The following is a 20565-nucleotide window of genomic DNA, read 5'->3' as shown; positions in this document are numbered from 1 at the left end:
TATTTTAAATGTCTTTTTTATTTTTTTTTACTACATCATTTTGCTGTGATGTGAAGCAATTAAAATTAGAATGACCTCTGACACTCCAGTAATTATCTCTGAGCAAACCAACATACATGTATAATGCAATTTTTTGTGAGAAGACAGTCCCTAGTAATTTCGTCAACCTCAACTAAATCTCTGCTCAGTCTGAATTTTGAGTATCCAGTAGTGACTTCTGAAGTGTTTGATCAGCTTGATGCTGCTGAAGTCTGTCCAGGAAAAGAAGCCTACTATTTTTAAGGCTCACTACACAATAGTATGTTGTGACTGCAGCGTACAGAACTTGGACAAGAACCAATTTCCATGCTGGGGAGGAGTATAGTGGTTGCCCAGGGATGAGGTGCCAGTTTCTAAACTAGTGCATATTTATGTGGTATCATTTTAATCAATGGAACTGCATTCTTTTACATCCCTGAAGATCTTGTGCTTATATCTGTGTTACAGAGTTTGGGGCTTCCTCCTTTGTAAGCAAATATAAAACCATAAACTGGAAAGTGGGGGTTTTCTGTTACTGCATATGACATAACTATACTACATGCATTTATCTGTATAAAAAGTGATAACTTTGTATCCCAGTCACAGCAGCACACGTAATCCCAAAATGACAAGTACCATTGTGGTCTGCTGTGATACTACACTTGCCTGACAGTATTCTGGGTTTGTATGGTTTGGGTGGGATTCCCTACAAAAATGTTCTCATGGAAATCGTTGTATTTATTACATGAGTAAAGCAAGAAGGATTTTGATTTTTGGTACTTAATTACTGACATTGATCTTTTCCAATTGCTCTAATTAGCAAGGAGTTACTTTCTTTACTTTCATATGAGGTTTAAAACTTAAAACACTACAGTTCACAACCATGAAATGTAATCTAAAGATCAACTGTAACTCAGATTTGAATTATGTTTGCAAATATCTAGAGGTCATTGTACTATACTCCACTAGTAGTTAAAATTCTGTCAAATTGAACTAAGTTTCTTGAAAATAAATTTTATCCAACAAAGTCCTTGGGTTTTTTACCTTTTTTTATTTCAATGGCAACCACAGACAACTTTAATTGCTTTGTAGATGCACTCAATTTACTGCAGCAGCAAGTTGGAGAGAAAAATGTTTGTGAACGTGAATTTGAAATTGCAGGCATTTTTATTGTAAATAGTTTGACTGAAAAGATGGGTTAAAATCAAGTAGAATGAATAACATAATTTGATGGACAATAAAATATTTACCATCACATGCTGCAGCTGTCTTTAAGGGACATAAAATGTAATTCATTCATACTGTAATCATGCTGCAGAAGTTTGCAATCTGCACCTTATGGATCACAATTACCTTTAATAGTTTTTTGTAATAATTGTAGCTGAGTATATCTCCAATAAAGTTATGGTCTGTTCACCTTGTATTGTCTTTTTGCTGTTGTTTTTAGTTCCTCTTAATTTTTCTGGAAATATTCTAGAGTTTACCCAAAAATTACATTTCAGTATAAAGAGAAAATAAAAATAAACATTTGTGAAAACATTATTTCTTGACCTTGTTTAAAGACAAGTCTGCTTGTCTCTTTCCTCTGATGAATGAACTGTCTTTGTAACTATGTGAAGACTCTTAAGGGACATTCAGGTTAAAAATAATGGTGTACATGCCACAGTTGATCACTATGTTGACCACTATACCTGCAAAATTTCTGTTGGACCTGGGAGACCCCAGACCACAAGAGTTCAGTAACAGGTTTGGATCTTTCAGCATGTTTTAAGATTAGCATATTAATATTCACTAATAGTTTCAGCATTAACATCAAAGTATTTTTCCATTTGTTTTCCATTACTATTTTGCTTATCCTGAATATTTGAATTCATGTTTGTAGAGTGGTTTGACTGGTACCACAGCAGCCATATCTACGTTTTGCAGCCAGACAGACATGCCAGTCAAAGATGAGAAGTCCTCCTTTTTGAAGACTTCCCAATGCAGCAGTCAGTTTCTTAGCATGTTCAATGGGCAACTTCCACTACACATTTTGGCTTATGTTACAGAGAAAAGCCTTCTGAACTGCTGTGGTGTGGTGGCACCCTTTTCTAGGACTTGGAGAAAGGCGAAGTCACCTAAGTCTTGCAAAGGTGTCAATTTGTTCCTTGTCTCAACTGTAATGAAGCAAGCAATTCTCAGCTGAGAATCCTGAGGAACCTTCTGGATCTATGGCTTTCCAATTATTTGCTTTTGTCCTGCTAGGTTCCCCCCCAGCACTGATGGCACTGGTAGGTAAGCTCCAGTGTGTAGCCTAGTAAGCTGTGGCTGGAGGTCACAACACAGCCCCCACCTCCCAGGTTCTAGCAAGTGGGTCCAATCAGAAAACTTTCCCCAAATTTCCTACAGAAAAATAGGCCTGCAAATAATAATTGAAGAGACTATTGTCTTCTTGTTCATTGTGAAGGAATATGATGAGAGATGGCCATTTAAACTCAAGTCTCAAAGAAAATGGACCACCCATTCTTGGGCAGTAATGTGAAGCAAAATCAATGAAAGTTCTGCTTCAAAGGTTTTTGCAGGTATGGGAGCATTACCTACTTTCTGTAGATTTTGAGTACAGTTTATTGGCAACTGTGTATACTAACTCTTCATTTTCTTGTTAAGTCTTGGGTTTCCATCCAGCTCTTGCTGAAGTCCTTGGGAAGACATCCACTCAGGCTCTGCAATTTTTGTGCACTTGAACTTATTGCAGAAGTCCTTCAGATACAAGGTTAAGTTTCAGACATTGAGAAAGTTGAGAAATGCAGTGATGTGCAACCACAGCCTCTTCTGGTTTGCTTCTATTTTTGAAGCTCTTACATAAGAAGAGTGGCATATTTGGCAGCTATCTACTTCTGAGATAGCCCGCATCTTGTGACTATCCAACAGCTTGATCCGTTTTCTTCTAGGTGGGCAAGATTTAGGAGTGAGGAATGAAGTTAATAAAAGCTGTGAGGAAGATTGCCATTTCAGCTAACTTCAAGTGTGCACTCTAGCGAGAGTTGCATCTGAGCTAAGGCACAGCTGTTTCTGCCTTCAGTGGAGCTACAGCACCAGCAGCAGGGCACCATTCAGTTTTCCTGCCCTTAGTCACCCTTTCAACACGAGGTGAGTTAAATGAGAGGCCACCACACCCAGTGCTGGCACTCAGCTGATGAGATTTATCCCATGCTGTAGTTTGAGGCTGCAAATGTTCATTCAGGGAAAATGATGGGGCAAAGAGAAGAGATTTCATCTAGCTGCAGTAGGGTGGGGGAGGCTCTACTTGCAGGGTCAAGCTCATCTCTCACTGAGATGAGGATGCCCTTTACTGCCACTTGGCCTGCAGCATGGAAGGAAGCATGAAACTCTTGCAGCTCTTCCAGCATTTGTAATAAAATGATGTTAAATTTGCTGGCTTTACTTACCTAATTCTCAGGCACTGAGTTGCAGAGAGGCTGCGGGCTTACCAGTCTTTATGTTTTCCTTTAAGGAAGCAGTTTTCACCTGCGTGGCACTTTGCCGTCAATTTTACGGTAAGGTTTGGAACTTTGTTATGTAAGAATCTAAGTGATGTAGAGGAGCAGCACTATGATTGTACAAATCACTTAATTCACAACTATCAGCATTAGCACAAGTATCAGTGAACACAGGTATCACATTAAGCACATCTCCTATGTTCTAACACCATAGCTGTATACATTAGCCATTTTTGCTTTTGTATTCTCACTTCAATCACCTGAATAGAGGAAAGATCCCAGTGTCAGAAAAAACCTGCCTGCATTTAGTCAAGCCTCAGTCTCTTGACAGCTGAGATTTGCCCCATTCTCACACATCTATAGCAATTAATAGTATTTTGCAGCACCAATTTTAAGTTAAGAAATTACTACTTTCAGGGTGCTTCTAGCTGGAATAGCAGGGAATTATGTTCCTGCCAGCAACACTCATCACCTTCTTCCTAGCTTGACACAGTACATGTGCTCCAGGCAAAAGAGATCTCATTATACAAACAAGCATGGCACAGGCAGCTGTACTCCCTGTCTCGCCAACTGGCTGCTGTGCAGGGCCATGCCAGCAAAAAGCTTGCTTAAAAGAAGGGTAAAAGTTGCCAGGACTCTGCCTTAGCAGTGTTGAAGTTGCTCATGGTGGAGGTGGGAAGGGAACTGGGGAAGATGTAGTAACTGTTTTTTCCTGGTCCGAATGCCTTTGATGTTCTTTAAAACATTGCACTTTCTGTGGAATCCATCAGCGAGAAAGTTTCCTGCACTGAGCACCAAGCACTGCCCGTCCTGGAGGCCTGAATTCCCAAAGAGCACAGCTGTCTCTGGCAGGTACAGTGAGGAAGAGGAGCAGGGCAGTTCAGGCCTTCCTGACTCACTTTGCAGAGCTGAATGGGTGCTTGTACCCATCCTTGTGCATGTGCATTGCAAAGGTGCTCCTTGTTTTACTTAATGTTTGGTTCAAAGCCACCAAATTAGTGTGAAATAACCATACAACAACCTCTGTGGAAGATTTCTTGGAAAGTAATGTTGGTATATTGGTATTTTAGCAAAGGTGAAGGATTACTTAATGCAGCAGCTAGCTGCAACAGAGCCTATGGCAAATGGCATGAAGGAGCTAAACTAAATACGAATCCACATTCTGTGCTGGCTGTATAGCAGCCATTTTTTTGTATAGGATATTGTGTGTTGATGTGTGTCAAAAAGTCCCAGAATCTGCAGTGACTGAGGTAAGGAGTGACGGAAGACCTTTGTAAGTGCCTGAGATGTATTGACACATACAGGGTGGAAATATTTCAGAAGAAATGCCAAGATTCAGAGACGCCTCAAATACAGAGAGGAAAGGGAACTGTCCTGGGCAACTTGCCTCCTAAGTCAGCTCCCCAGAAAGGAGTGAGCATCAGGGAGGAGGCTGGGCAACGGTGGAGGTGGGCAGAGCTAAAGTTTGCTAATAACAGCTCAGGTTTTATGGTGACAGTGGGACATGTGGGAGGGACTGAGAAGAAACCAACTGAAGGAGAGCCGTACAAGAAAGAGAGGTTGAGCTTGGCCACAAGATATTGATATTGCAGGAGTCACTAGCTTTTGCTACTTCCAAAAAAGTCCTGTGGTGCAGGGGCTATCTTGCCCTGAATGTTTCTTCTGTAACAGTTTAGAGCCTGTGATTCTGCATGGCACCCCTCTGAGGACACCATGCCTTAACTGCAACAGTGAAAGCTCTGCCTTGCATCAAGAACAGTCTTGTGGCAAGAAGCGCTCTGGCCTGCCCTCTGTGGCAGTAATAAAGGTACAGTTTCTGTGCCAGCTTCATCGCAGATAGCAGGCATGGTAGAGTTGTGTTTGATAGGTGGGAAGCCAGTTTTGCTGTTATAGGTAAGACTGTAGTTGTGGCCTTGTGGCATCGCTCAGCTCAAAATCTCTTTCTGTTTTTCACCTTGTGATTCCTCATGCTGTGAGGTGAGAGCTATATTTGCTTACACCTCACGTTGGCACAATCTGTCTTTTTTGAAAAAAGCATCTCTGCCTTGAGTGTTTACCAAGATAGCATATCTCAAACTAGAGAGAAGCAATTGCAGTTTAGGGTTTCAGTCATCTGGTTAAAGTGTAATAGACAGGAGTAAGCCCATCAGTGGTGATTTTCAGGGGACATTTTTTTAAGCTTTCCACTGATTTTCTTGCAACTGGATGTTTGGGAGTTGAGTCCTTACTGTAATTGAAGAAGTTCTGAGAGATGAGTGAGACCAGGCTGGAGAGGTTTAAGGCTGACATGAAGCCACAGGAGACTACTTTGGCAGTTATGGCAAGTATGAAGAACCAGATGAAGCTGCAATTGCAGTCAACTGAGGAACACAAACATATTTCAGTGGTGTAGGTAAAGCAGTCCTTGACAGTCAAATTCTAACTGCATCAATGTCCCAGCCATAAATCCATGCAGCTGCTTGATGTTTCTCTAATGTTGCATTATTTTGTAACAACTTCACCCAGCTGCCCACCACAAAAGTCTCTGGTCAGTGGGTTTCCCTTGTCTTGTGGTTTTCTGTAAGCACAGCTTGGGTTGTCTTTGAGGAATCTGAGCAATGCAGAATGATGATACTGGAGATGGAGGACCTGCACCACAGAGAGGCTCATCCCATTTCCACACCCACTGCCTGAGAGTTGGAGCCAAAGGCTGCAGCTTGGCCCCACAGTTGAGACTGCTTACCAGTGATGGCTACTACAAGGATACCCTGAATTAGTGCATGTCCTGCCATGGCTGCCTATGCACCTCCCTCACCTGCAACTGAGCTGATGCCTTCTAAATTATGCTCCTGAGACTTGGGTGTAATATTCTCCGCTTCCTGTCCCACACCACCTCTCTCAACTGTGGATGTTTATAACCACTGTACACAGGTACTCTCCTCCCCTAACCCTTCCTCCACTCTAGAGGCAGCTGTATTTCCACAGCGAATGAAGCAATTCCTGTTTAAAGTGCTTCAAGACCCTTTGGGAGAGAAGGTGCTATTGTACAAGTACAAGATATGATTAAAACAGGACTCTGTGTAATGGGTGATAAATTTTGATACTGTACATTTAATATAATACGACGGTTGTAAATCCGGAGAATTACCATAGGTATTTGCTGTGCAGTGTGTTTATGAATTGTTTGGGCAGGTGTTTTTCAAGTCCCAGTTTTTCACACGAAATGTGAATTATAGGACAGTTTCATAATATTCCTTACTAGACTCCAATATGCCACAATTAGCTGCTGAAAGGTTATCACCTGATGGCTGAGCTTCATTGCTGATTAAATTTGTATATACGAAGGTAAATCAAAAAAGCAGCACAGAGAAAAAAAGATTTGCAGAAGTAAACTTTTAGATCTTTGATCTCTTACAAGCAAATATCTTTTAAAACTGCAGAAATCGATAGTTTCGGTATTGTGCAAGTGTATTTTACATGTGCTTCCATATATGTTTTGACTCCAATAATGAAATAGTTCTCTAAAAGTTTATATTCAATAGTTATGCTATTGATATTTATTGATGCAAGAGGATATCTGTACTGCACATGTTATTTGAATCAAACCTTGCTGGATAGTTTTAAAATCAGATCCAAAATACATAATTAAAGATTACATAGGGTCAGAAGTTCTTACTTTTATTTTTTACTGACTTCCACATAAAAAAAAAATATTTATAAGACCTTGAAAAAACTTGTCCCTTTTCTGAAGAAAGAAGCACTCCATTTCACTCTTCCATCTGCTTTTGCACTATGAGCTCAATTTCGTCATGAGCTGACATTACACCAAACAGCGCAGCAGTAAACTATCTGGAGATAAGGCTGTGTAGGGGTTTTAAAACTTAGTGCCTGAAGAACTCATCTTCTCCAACACTACAGGATTTTGTGAGTATAAACTAGGCTGTCATTAGTTTTAATAAAGCCTATATTCAGTGTTCTTTGGAGCGTGGAGCCCTTTGATTTTCACATAGGTGTTTGCAGCTCCAAGGGATCTTGTGGGAGATTTGCTGTGACTTACACACCTCTGTAGCTATTGATGGCACAGTCCAGATGAGGAAGACTCAGCTGGGTTTTGGAGGTGCCGTTTTCCACCCGCTCCAGCTGCCACCCAGGATGGCTGAAGGTACTGGGCATCACTACCCAGCTCTCCAAGTCCCTTCTCACCATGGCTTGTGCTTCTCTGAGCACCTGGGAGCTCAGCACCACTGGGATCAGGCGCATCATTTAGCATAGCTAGATCTCACTAATGTGGGGCTACAAGCTGGTAGTTCGTATAAAGGTTTATTTAAACATTTTCTTTCCCCTTGACTGGCTTAAGGAAGGCGTCTGCAGCCCACTCCCTTCCCTGTGCTGTGCCTTGTGTATGTGTAAAAGCTGCCCATGGCCCCAGATGATATGTTTGCATTTCATAATTAATGCTGAACTCGACTTGAGGCAGATACCTAAGGACGATTTTTTAAACAGATGTTGCAGGTCACTTGTAAGTTATTTGTCAAATAAGTTTCAGAGCACAAGCCGCTGCTTTTGCCATTGTAACCAAAGGCGTATGCTGTTCAGCAGCAGTAATTACAAAGCCAGGGCAACGCAGGGAAAATTCATCTTATTTAAAAGTGTTTTAGTGTCACCAAACAGCTTGCTATGCCATTAGGCAAGTTTTGCTAGACACATTCAAGTTGAGGGTTTTAATTTGTTTGAAGTATTCTCTAAAACAGAATTATGTTGGAGTTTACATTAAATGAGAGAATGACATGAAAAGTTTTAACTTAAGCAGCAAAATATAAAGGCTAATCTTATTTAAAAGTAATATGTGTGTCTTGATTGAGTGCCCAGATACACTCAACTGGGACATTTTAGTGGAATCGGTTCTAAGCTGTTACACTGAGTTATACAGAGTAGGTTTTCCTGAGCTCACATTGCCAGACCTGAAATACTCTTGTGGCTGCATTTAATAAAGAAACGAAAGTCTTGGGTAAGGGGATATGATTTTTTATGACAGAAGGAATGCAAATAACTTTTAGTCTCATTGCCTAGACCGGGTTTGGTCTGATTTGATGGAGTTTAATAATGACTTATAACCTGTGCTGACAATGTGCAGACCCGCACAACGTCATTTAACTCATTTATTCTGCTTGCTGTAAAAACAAAGAGATGGCAAATAAATATATGGAAAGTTCATTGTTTGTCAGAGGGCCCAAGCCAAAAGTTTTCAGTGACCTTTTAAAATATGGTCCCAGGCTAGTACTAAAATGTCTGTCACTCAGCGCACACACTTGCACAATTTGGCCTTTTAACCCGTGCATCTTGTTTTTCTCTCTTTCAACTGGTTGTATGAATTTCAAATCAGCTGCAGCTATTTAAGTTTTTGCATTGGAGGATTACTGTAAATTGCAGTCTGACAATTACAATGTACAGCGCACAGGAGAGTTATTAATGGATAGGCCTACTGATGGCCTTTCAGCGCTGACGAGGGCCTGGTGTTCCTCACCCGTAATTAGATCCAGTGGTCGGGGTCTGCGTGGATGAGGCAAGGGAGGGGGTCGGCTGTGGAGCACTGCTTTATCAGAGGAAGATATCAATTGATCAGAGATAGTTACTATCGGCAACGTCTAAATCTCTAATTCACCTTCTTCTTAATGACTTGTATTGGCTTAAGAAGCTAAGTTACTTGACAGCACGGAGCTCGGCTGACAAAGTCGAACAGGTGGTTTTAATAGAAGATTTCTGTTGCTTGAGATTTCACTAAAGACGGAGCAACAGTTCAACAGACACAACAGAGGCCAGTAAAAACCCTGGTCTGCTGCTTTGCTCGCTGAGGATACCAGCGGGGCTCAGGCTGCAGCGATTCACTGCGTCCGTTTATGCAGCGCTTTTTCCCTTTCCAGACTCTGCACAAGAGTTTTCTCTGAGCTTTCAGCATTTATTTTAAAGAATGAGACTTATTTGGGCATAAATTGTATTTGACAAATTAAAACCCTTCAGGGGAGATTTTTATTTTTTTTTTTCACTGTCCTATTAAAAAATTTCCAGAACTGAATGTTCATGAAAATCCAAATATGCTTTTTAGGAAGAAAGCAGAGGCCAATGCCCAGGAAGAATCAGTAAACTTTGTAACAGTAGAAGACAATAGTCATTTACCATTGAGAAACCCGGAAAATAAATGGACTGCAATAATAAATAATAAAATAAATGGACTTAGATTAGGCATGGCATCATGAACCAAAATTTCAGCTTTTTAATTAAGTAATCCAAGGAGCAACAGTTTTGTGCTTAGATTATCAGTGTAAATCCAATAAGAGATGGGCACCTAACACCCCAAATCACTGCAGATCCAGCCCATGTCCTTTCCAGAAGGATTACAACCACCTGCCAGGAAGTTTTCCATGCAGTAAAGCTTGTTGCCAATCTGATGTTCACAGTATGTCCCAGAGGTTTTTTGTTATTATTATTTTATTTTATTATGTATTCTCAAGGCAAATACAGGTTTGAGTCTGTTGAAGCTTTTTTTTTGAGGTAAACATTTGTTTAAAATCTTGTTCCAATCTCTTAACACGTATTGAAGTAAAATCTAATTGAGTATATCACTGGCAGAACTTTCTGTTGTTGCTCTTGAGGGAGAGCTCAGCAGAAAAGTGGGTCTGTAAGACTTTGCATTTTAGCCTTGAGTGGAAACATATTTGTCAGTACAAAATGTGCTCTTTTAAGGCATTCTGAAACTAGCAAAACTGATGGACCTGTCATCTGGTTTCACTACCACATTGGTGACCTCACTTCCAATACCACTTCTGGGTTGGTGTCACTGTTTCTTGTGAGCACTTATTGGTGCCATTTGTACTTCCACTCGACTTGCAACCCATTTCTGTAAGCTATGGCTTTGCAGCAACTAGGATAAGAACCACTGGCCTGAAGTGTTATGAATAAATACACCATGCACCTGTAGTGTGTTCTTATCTCAAGATTTCAAAGCACCTTTGGAACTTGCTAATTATGGTCCATAAAGTTCTGAGTGTTGTCCCTGCCAAAGGTGAAAACAAAGGCAGAGGGAAATAAGTAAGTTTCCCAAAAGCAATAAATTGTTAAATGCTTCATTGGGTAATTCACCAAGATAGGAATATAGATTTAGCTGATTGAAATCCTGATCTTTTTATGGTGAGAGTCCCATTGGCTTCAGCCTTGTAAGAAGCTCACCAGTATGGTTTTTTTCTGTACACGAGGAAAGTACCCGGGAGCCCAAGTCACCAAGGAGTTACCACAGAAGTATAAACTTTCCTGATTAAAATGTGATCAGTCATTTTGCAGCTGACTGAGCTAGCTAGCTGGTGTGTCAATGTCATCCAGAATTTAATGTAAACATATTAGCAGAAAGCTAATTGGAGAATGGTGCTCAGTTGGAGGGCTCTATCTGTGTACTATGGTGATTGGATGCTATTATTTATTCACAAATGACTAGTCATGGCAGGGACATTAAGGCATGTGACTCTACAAGATCTTTATGTACCACTGAAAGGTGTTTTCCTCCTATCTAATGTCTTATGTGAGTTGCCAGATGTTGGTATTTAGGTAGGCCTGGGTCTCTGCCACACTGTCTACAGCTATGTGCCATACAAGCGAAAGTTAAACTTCTCACTGAGAAACCTTTTGGCACCAAGAAATAGGCACAATCCTGCCTCTTGTTCTATGTCTGTCTTTTTTTATTATTTTTCTTTTACGTATGATTTGGAATGTTTCAATTATTTTACCTTACCTCTGTGTTCAAGGACTTGCTGAAAGAATCATTTTGGATGCAAAGTGCAAACCTTGATCACTCAGCCCTCAAAGGCGACAGTTTTGGCAAGTGTGGAGTGTTCAAAGCAGGGGAGGCACATTCTTTGCTCTTGTAAAAAGAGGAATCTCTGCAGACTCAGCTCTGTTCATTTACACAGCAAAGATACAGCCTAACAGTTTGCTCTATAATGGTTTCCATAAGAGCCATCTCAGCTCACTTCTTCTGATAGTCTGTGTGGTGTGAATAATCACCAAGCTGTTAGCAATTTTGAGCAAGCCTGTTAACACCATGATCTGATCATCTGAATTTTGCTGTGAGAAGCCACTGAACCATTCTGTTGCTCACAACCACATTGCTCTTACAGTTTATGTCTTACTACAGGCAGCACAACACGGAAGCTGCTGGTATCAGGTAACTGTTCCTGGTCTGGCTGGCCCGTGATGACTGTAGCTCACCGTGCAATGTTTCAATTAAAACATGTTTAGTCAATTCAATGACTTTGAGGGCGGTTGCTTTCCTACTTAATGCACATTTGCTAATGACGCTGGGGCAAGCTGGTCCAAAGAGGGTACATGGCAGGTGACACTATTGTTCCAGTGTGTCCGTGAACCAACACCACGATATGATTCCTGTTGTGCATTGGAATGTGTATCTATACCTCATGCTTCTTCCCCAAGTAAAAAAAAAAGTTTACTAATTCAATCTTTAGTATATATCTGCCTATGTAGATAGAATACACACCTTATATGTACATGTGTGTGTATATGACTTGCTCACATATGTCTTGCATGTCTAGCCATCTTACAACAAAGGAAAACAACCATCTCCACAGCTTCTGAAGCAAGGCACTGCTGCAAAAAAATATTATAATGAATAATTGACTTCTGTCTCCCTTCATCTTTTTATTTCTTTTTAAAAAAAAAGTCTGTTTTGACTGCTTTGCTATACTGTTAACAGACAGATAGACTCAAAATGTTGGCAGTTAGGTTCAAGACTGGATTAATATGGGTTTGTTATTTTACTAGCATATCCAAAGGCAAATACTCCTACTGGACTCCACCCTTCAGCTGTGAAGCACGTTGTAAATCAGTCCCTTTCTTGTTGTTTTTAAAGTAGTTTAGGGACTTTAAAGTGGTATTTAACATTATTACAGTCTGCTTGAATATTGTACAATTTCTAACTATTTTTTCTTTTTTTATATCCACTTTTCTGCCACTCAGAAGCTTCTAAAGAAAACAATTCAGTCACTACTAATGCCAAAGTGTAGCAGAAGTGCTTGTAATATTCTTAATCACTGTTCTCCTCCAAGTATTTAGGTGCCATAATATTTAGCTTGCTAAAAAAACCCCAGTATTTACAGAGTGAAAGAATGAAGGCTAGGTTTTTAAAGTTCATCCCTTTGTCTTTGTGGTTGAAATTATTACATTTGCCCTTGTTTCTTTCCTTAGGAATGCTCCAGAAGGTACACAGGCAACTGTCCCTGTCCTCATGCTGTCCTCCTCAATCTAGCACTAAGACTTAGGAAAAAAAATATATTCTGTCTGGAAATATGGAAGGAAATGACTACTGGATCAGGAACCAGCAGTCTTGATGATAGCACATCATCAAGATGTTCAGCCACATCCATCAAACACTCTGTGACCTGTGAAAATGATGTTCTAAAATATCGCTGTTCATTTGTTTCTGTCTTGAAATTGTGGTCTCTGAGTTTCTTCTTTTGTGTCAGGGTCGGAACAGTGTGATCTGAACGTTGAAGGATACTGTTGTTTGAGCTGATCTTCTCAGATTCTTGACTAATTCTAAAAATAGAGCCCTCCTATCCATTAAGATAAGACTGAAACACTGGTGACATTAACCGTGGCTAATAGTTTTGGTGTTCTGGTCTGCTAAAATATATCCATCCTGTCTAGCAGGGACATTGTGTCTGTCTGTCTGCTCTCTCAGACCTGGGTGAAAGGCTCCAGTCCATCAAGTGTCACCTCCCACCATGTCTTAGCAGCTACTGTGCACAGAGGGAGGGACCCAGAGAACATGCATGTCTTGTGATAAAATTTGTGCACCCTAGAAGACAAATGTGATTCTCCCCACCTTGCCCTCTTCTGAGTTCATGTTCCTGAAACCCCTTGTGCTGTTTGTGTTCTTTTGGGGTTTTTGTGGTTTTTTGTTTTTTGTTTTTTTTTTTTTTTGCAAGGCTCCCTTTACCTGGACTTCTGCTGGATGGCAGCGTGTGCTGGGGAGCGCTCAGCTGCACTGAGGAGCTGGCATCTGTGTGCAGGCTGCTGGATGTGTCAGAAGCATCTTTAGAGCTTCCCAAACGTAAGGACTAAATAGTGAAACAAATGTGATTATTTTCAGTCCCTATAAGCTAACCACTGCATAGAATGACACTTAACCTTGCTCTCCTGCCCTCCTAGTGCTGTATTCTTCCCTCTCCCCCAGCACCAGCAGTGGTGTTTGCAGACTACACACTGAGCTGAGTGAAGGAACTATCCCTGTAATGGTGTATTTTTGGATATTTTTCTGGTTTATATTAGCTTTCAATTGGATCACATTTCTCATCTGACCAACTGTATAGCTTCAGGAGCACCAATATCAACTTGAAGGAAAAGGCAGGGCTGCTGAAGGCAGAGAAGTACAAGTGGACACCAGTCCCTGCTTACCCTGGTTGTGAGCTACAACCACCAGCCATATGCTCCTATACTTGTGTTTTCTGTCACACCAACCACAGGAGTGTCATCAGGACCAGCTCCTGACCTGGTACTCAGGTTACTCAATGAGCTCATGCGGCCTCATGCAGCCATGTGTTGCCAGCACAAAGAATGTGTCAGAAATGGGTAGTGATGGGCAGGAGAGGGAGAGCTGGGCCACTGCTCTTGGGAGCAGTTGGCAGCTGGGTCATACTAGGCATCATGTGAAACCAAGCCTGCCCAGCATCATGGATCAAAGTGTGTTCAAGTCAGACACTCATCAAGCAGTTAGGAATTTACCTTGGTGATGAGACAGAGGAAGTTTGCTTAATACTTCTTGAAGATATCAGTCTGTGTGCCTTGGCTCGCTCCTGCTCACCTTCTTTCCTATCAACTATGCACACACACAGACACAATGGCTTCTTTGTTGGAGTGGAAAAATGCTCCACAGAGAGCAACACATCCCAGAGTGCAGATCTATTTCTGTGGATGGATTCACTGCGAGGAACCTTAAATCTCTGCAGCTCTCAGATCTCCATCAAAAATGGAGGCAGCTGGAGTATGCTCCATTTAATGCAAACTACATGCATAGCTGGATTGCTCACCACCTTGTCAGTGCCACCCCCAACTGCCGAGGTCTGAGAGCCCCTGAGTCTACTGAAACCAGAGGGAGGTGAAGATTTTCTTTGACTTGGATGCAAGTATTTTAAAGGGAACTTGGGAAATAATTAACACATAATTAACCTGTGGAACTTTCTGCCAGGAAGTATTACTGAGGCCAACTGCTCTGCAGGGTTAGGAATTTATATGAATAAGAAGAGGCCCAAAGTGGAAAAGGTATCAACCTTCAAAGTAGGGAGGACATCATTAACCAAAATGAATTAAGGAGATGGTTTTCTTATGGATAAATTATTTCCTAGTGGTCTATTATGGGATGTCTTGCACCTTCCTGTGAAGCCTTTGGGAATAGCTACTGATGAAGACAGTAGAGCACTGGTTTGATTCACTCTGGCAAGTGTGTTTCCTATTAAATATTCAGTATTGCACATGTTATGCTTTTGAGCTAGCAGAGCAGTACTCACCCTGTTTCCTACTGTGCTCCAGGAAATAATTGCTTGTTCAACCAATTTAAAAAAATATATCTTGTTTAATTCCAGATCTTTCACTCTTATAGATTTGCCATTATTTTAATGATTCATCGTCACTTCATCTTACTGGCAAGTTGTTCTTTAGAAATTAAAAGATACATATGAAGGAAGCTATTCTGTTTAGGGAGCAAACTACTTAACGGTGTGACATAAAGCTGTCAAAGCAGGTCAGACTGAAAGGCCACCCTTTATGTGTCTGAGGTAAGTATATAAGCAATGGAGTAAGCATAGAGTTATCCTGACTGGTAGACCATCTGATTGTGGCACTTCTCTGGTGCACTCCTGGAGCCTGAGGTTGTGTCCTCACCACAGGGCTTAATAGCCACTGAAGTTTATCATGCCACCTTAGTCTGGTTTTATATTTTGGTCCATACTACATGCTGTGACAGTGGCATCCAATGTTGTAATTACATCCTGGGTGAGAAGGTGCCTCCTTTAGGGAGCTTTCTTGGCCTGCTTCCAAGGGGTACACAAAAATGAAAAGGCATCTTTTATGCTTTCTCCTTCTCCTATCTTATCATCCAGCAGATCCTAAGACTTCTCAGGACCTCTGGTTGCTCCCTTATTCCCCTTTTCCAAGGAAGAGCTGGAATACCTCTTAGATCATCTCAGCAAGAGACAGTGAAGCTTGGAAATATTTATCTCTGTTTTGCAACCTGTTCCAAAACCAGTAGGTCTCACTTCATTTTCTTCTTGTCCTTGCCACAAATTTAAGCTTTTGCTACCTACTTTTCCTGCAGCATTTGTGATTTTACACAACTTTTGCCCTTATCCTTGAAGAGCCTAGGTCTCAGGAAAATGGAGTAAGAACTTTTGGTCTCAACCCATTTTAGAAACTCCAGACTCCATTCATTTGAAAGCCATAATAGCCGTTGGCATAATTTGTTTGAAAAGCATATTTTTCTAACATAGACGTCTTGACCATTTGTCATCCATGCCAGAAAGCCAAGGGGACTGCAGCTCATGAAAGCCATCCAGCCTAGACTGAAGCTAGCAGCCTCAGAGAGTTTGGAGACCACAGTGTGCATGTGACTCTCAAAGGTTTATTCTGCCTTCTGCTGCCTTGACTGCACCGTTATCAGTACTCAGGCAGACGAAAGCTAGCTCTGCTGTCTGCTCAAGTTGCAATCACACCTCCAGGGTAGAGTACAGACACTCCCTCTGTCTGAGAGTGCTACACTACATGAGTTCTTCAGTTACAATAAATTTACAGTGAAATATTAAACACTGGCCATTTTTTTTCTTTTTGGCAAAAAGAAGCAAAAGTTGGCATCTGAATTTAAAACTGTAATACAACAAGTAGACATATAGATTTATGGGCTTAACAAACACACACAACTTTTGAGACATGCCTAGCAGACATCATGCTTTTAAAATGTCACAGTTCATGTAGCTGTCACTTCAAATACTAAGGAAACTGGCACTCCCAACGTGCTAGCAAGCTCTGGCTGGACAGTAACAAGACTCAGAGGCCTAAAATTAAAAACTGTCCAAGAAAATGTATGACTTCTTAAAGGCTTCATTCTGAATACTTTATACCACACTCTAGTTTGTAAAGATGCGGTTTCCTGATCAGCTAAATAGAAGTGAGATGTTTCCACCACAACTTCAGTAGAGAAAGCAGAACTGTTTGTAACGGAGCAGCTTCCACGAGGTGCGTTACAAGCCCTGCTGACTGAAGAATGTCTCCTCCAGTGAGGTTTGCTTGCCTTGTTCTGGCAGATGTCTAATCAGTAATATTGATGTGTTTTATACAGAGGCCCATCTGAACAGCACTGTAGGATGCATTCTAGTTCTACAATTATCAAAAGCCTCATTTCATTCCAGAAGCCTGATAATTTTTGTGTTACAGCATTTTAGTAACCTCAGCTTGGAAATCCCATTGCCACCTGTTTGAGCAAATGAAGTACACTGACCTAATTGAGACCTCTGTAGAGGCAGAACTCCTTGGGTTTGAGACCTGGTGCCCTTCTCCTCCTAACAGCCACAGACAGAGACCCCTATGGAAGCTGCTTTCTCCTGCTGAAATGTATGATATTATTTGATAAACGAATCCTTTTCTTCTGGTGCTTCAGAAAGTTAAAATAAACATCAGAACCCAGAAAATAAGAATGTGCAATATGAATTCCAAGCAGACTTCACTCTTTGAAGAAATATGTTTCTGTTTGAGTTTGGGAACTTAAAAATACGCATTTTCTAGTCAGCTGAAACAGGAGAACTCTGGAGTGAATTTATCCTCTGCCAGCAGGATATTCTGCTGAGGTACTGTGTTAAATAATCATAGATCAGATATCTTAAATGTCATTTTCTATATACCTGAGTTTAGTTTAACAACCAGTCACCCCCTCCTCACCATCTCAGGGACATGCTGCTTGTACTGGATTTTCCTGTCCTTTCCCTTAGGGTTAGTTGTCAGATAGATCAACTTCCTCACCCAATTGACCTTACCCCCTCAAGCCCTGCTGTGAATACAGCAAAGGACAGGTACCTGTGTCTGAGTGTGGAGGAAAGAACATCTCATATCCTTTCTGCTTAGTGTGATCTTTTTCAAACCTCTGATGCAGCTGCTGGACACTAATTAGCGCACTGACTAACTTTATTCCCCATATTCCTTGATGGCTCCAGCCACGTTTCTAAGCCAAAGGTTTTTATTAGGCATGGTGGGACGTTGCGTTTTGACTTAAAACACGTAACAGAAGAAGTCTCATCTATAAACATGGAATGATGCTTTTGTTGTAGTCTCTTCTTTCTTCTAAGGGTTTCTGTTCCTATGCAAATGAGAATAAAATGGAAAGGAGAAGAAATACTCTTCCCTATGGGGATAAAGAAGAAACCCAGAAAAGTCCATTTAAATCCCTAAACTAAAAAAATCGAGATCATAAATAATTCCTATGTTGACACCAAGGGACACAGTGACAAAAATGAGTATTGTCTTTCACTGTTGTTCAAGTTTCTTTTCTTGTTGCCCCTTAAAGAACTGAAGACAGCAGTAAAAACCATGATGCCATTTTCACTTCTTAGGTTTTCTGATTTCCATTCTTTCCTCTACCAAACTGGCAGGCTTCTCAAAAAAAAACCTTTTTAGTTCATGGAAAGAATTATTAGCTTGTACATAGAAGGACTGAAATAAGAGATTTTAATTAAATTCCAGTCTTGTTATGGAGTTGGACTATTGTCATTGTCACAACAGAATATTTTGTTTGGGAGGTTTATTTTTTTAACATGTAGCACTCCCAAGAAAATAAGGAAAAGAGGAATCTCTAGGGCCTGTGGGTTTGCACTCCTTTGCTAAGAGTTTGTAACAGGCTTGTGGTGGCATACAATGCAGCACAGTACTTTTTGAACAACACTAGACAAATGCTTGCAAAAAAGTAGTTCTTCCTTTCTTCTCAGTTGGATGGTCAAGGCTCCTCTCTCATCACTGCAGCTTGAGGGTTATTGTCCAAAACACAGTAGCAATTTTATCAACTAGTGACAAAATGTACAAAATCTCAGTGGAACTCAAGGATTTGCCTTTCCTGAAACACTTATCAGGAGAGTCCATCACAGCCCTTTTTAATGTCTTTCCTGTATTTAGGGCCACTTTTCTCAGACTATCTCATGGCTGGATCCTTGGGAACACAGCTGCCAAACCCATGAATTCTCCATGTCCTGCATGTCCTTTCCCTTCCAGTGCACGTGCATCACAAGCCTCCTGCTTCCAGCTGCATTGATGAGGTGTGTGGCTAGAGATGACCAGCAAGTTGAGATTATTTCTTTAATTACTCCTCTGGGAAGATTAAACTATTTCCCTAGCTGTGTCCAATGAGCTGGCCAGGTATTTTACACTCTCTATTTACAAGGAGATGACAAGGTGAAACATTTGGTATAGGGTGTGATGGATGGATGGATGGATGGATGGATGATGCAGAAATTTGGAGGCAGATTGAGCAACATATCTGGGGTATGAATGTGTAGATTGAAACACTTAGAAAGATTGAAAGCCTATGAAAGATGTGAGTCCTTCTATTCATATGCTTCCCTAGATAGCAACACAAGATAGAGATGAAAGAGTGGCTCATCAAGAGTGCTCTGGTTTTCTGGAGTATCTTCCCACAGACCAAAGGGTCTTTGAAGCTGGCCTGAGTCAAGAAAAGAGACTTGTGAGGGGCAGAAGGTCTCCCACATGCCTGTGGCCCTTGTGGGGTCATGAGCAGTTTCTGGAGGATCTGAAGTCTCTTCTGACAGCCCTATGGGGATCTGTAGTGACTTGACTGTTGGGTAGTTCAGGGTAGATGTTTACACCAACACCTCCCAGCATTGAATGCTGTGCTCACCTCAACCCTCACAGATCTTTTGTCTTTCACTAAGGGAATTAATAAGAAAGATACAGAGAAGGATGGCCAAATGCCTGATGAGATAGCTTGATGTGAGCCCGACGTGTGGTGACAGCATCTCTCCTGGGATGCCACAAGTTCCTGGGCAGATCTAGCAGGGCACATGGCCCATGTTACCCTCTACTTGGGAATGTACACTTGTCACCACAAGGCCTTACATATTGTACCACTTCCAAGGCTCATATGTCATGAGTGAGAAGAAATATTTTTCAAAATGTAAAAATTTTTTTTATTCCCAGTAACATCAGCCCTGGGTTATTACATTGCTTCTGTTACACATTTGTTCTGAGCCCAGAATAAGTCTGTGATCTCCCTGATTTGTCCAGTAAACTCTTTTATGACACTTTTAGTGGGCCACAGACTGCCTAGCAGAGTTTGGTCATGCTTCAGCGGGTGAAGAGCCTGCAGGTCTTGCTGGATGTGCCTACTGAAATCAATGTTGAAAGCTGCCCACACTGTCTTGAGTTGTAAAGGTCTCCTATAATAGTAATAATTAAAAAAAAGATCTGTGGGCAAGAGGTCCTCGTGTGATGTACTGGCAATAGCTTTCTCCTTGTAAAAATATGTATTCAAAAAGATAAAGAAATGCTGAGCTGTCAGAAAAGTGATTGAAGCAGCTATCTATTATCTTTCAGGGAAAAAATTGCTCATTAGTCACTGAACATCTCTTGAAGAGTGTCAGAATTACAAGATAGTGTCTGCCAATTTAGCTTTACAATGACTTGATAATTATAGAGCAGGAAAATAGTGTGTCTGGAAGGGTGTTAGCTGAAGAGCAAGAGGCCATGTAAATAAACCTGACAATGATATAGAAAGGCGAGAAAAAGACACTACTGCATAATAGTGTTATGGGGTACAGGACTTACTTGCATGCAGCCAGAGCTTGTCACAAATAATGAGAATTGGAGGAAAGACTCTGCCCTTCCATGCCATGCTTGCTATGGAACCTCTTTGCCTCAAAAATGCATGCTGGTAGTTTGATCTGCTTTGTGTGTTACATGATGCAGAAATTGAAACTGTCTTATGACTGGGCCTAAAACATGGTCACAGTGTCAGCTTGCACATACCAGCTCTCCA

This window comes from Indicator indicator, chromosome 4, assembly GCF_027791375.1.
Source record: "Indicator indicator isolate 239-I01 chromosome 4, UM_Iind_1.1, whole genome shotgun sequence".
Taxonomy (NCBI): Eukaryota; Metazoa; Chordata; class Aves; order Piciformes; family Indicatoridae; genus Indicator; species Indicator indicator.
The sequence above is the reverse complement of the archived record's forward strand: the minus strand, read 5'-3'. Positions refer to the sequence as shown.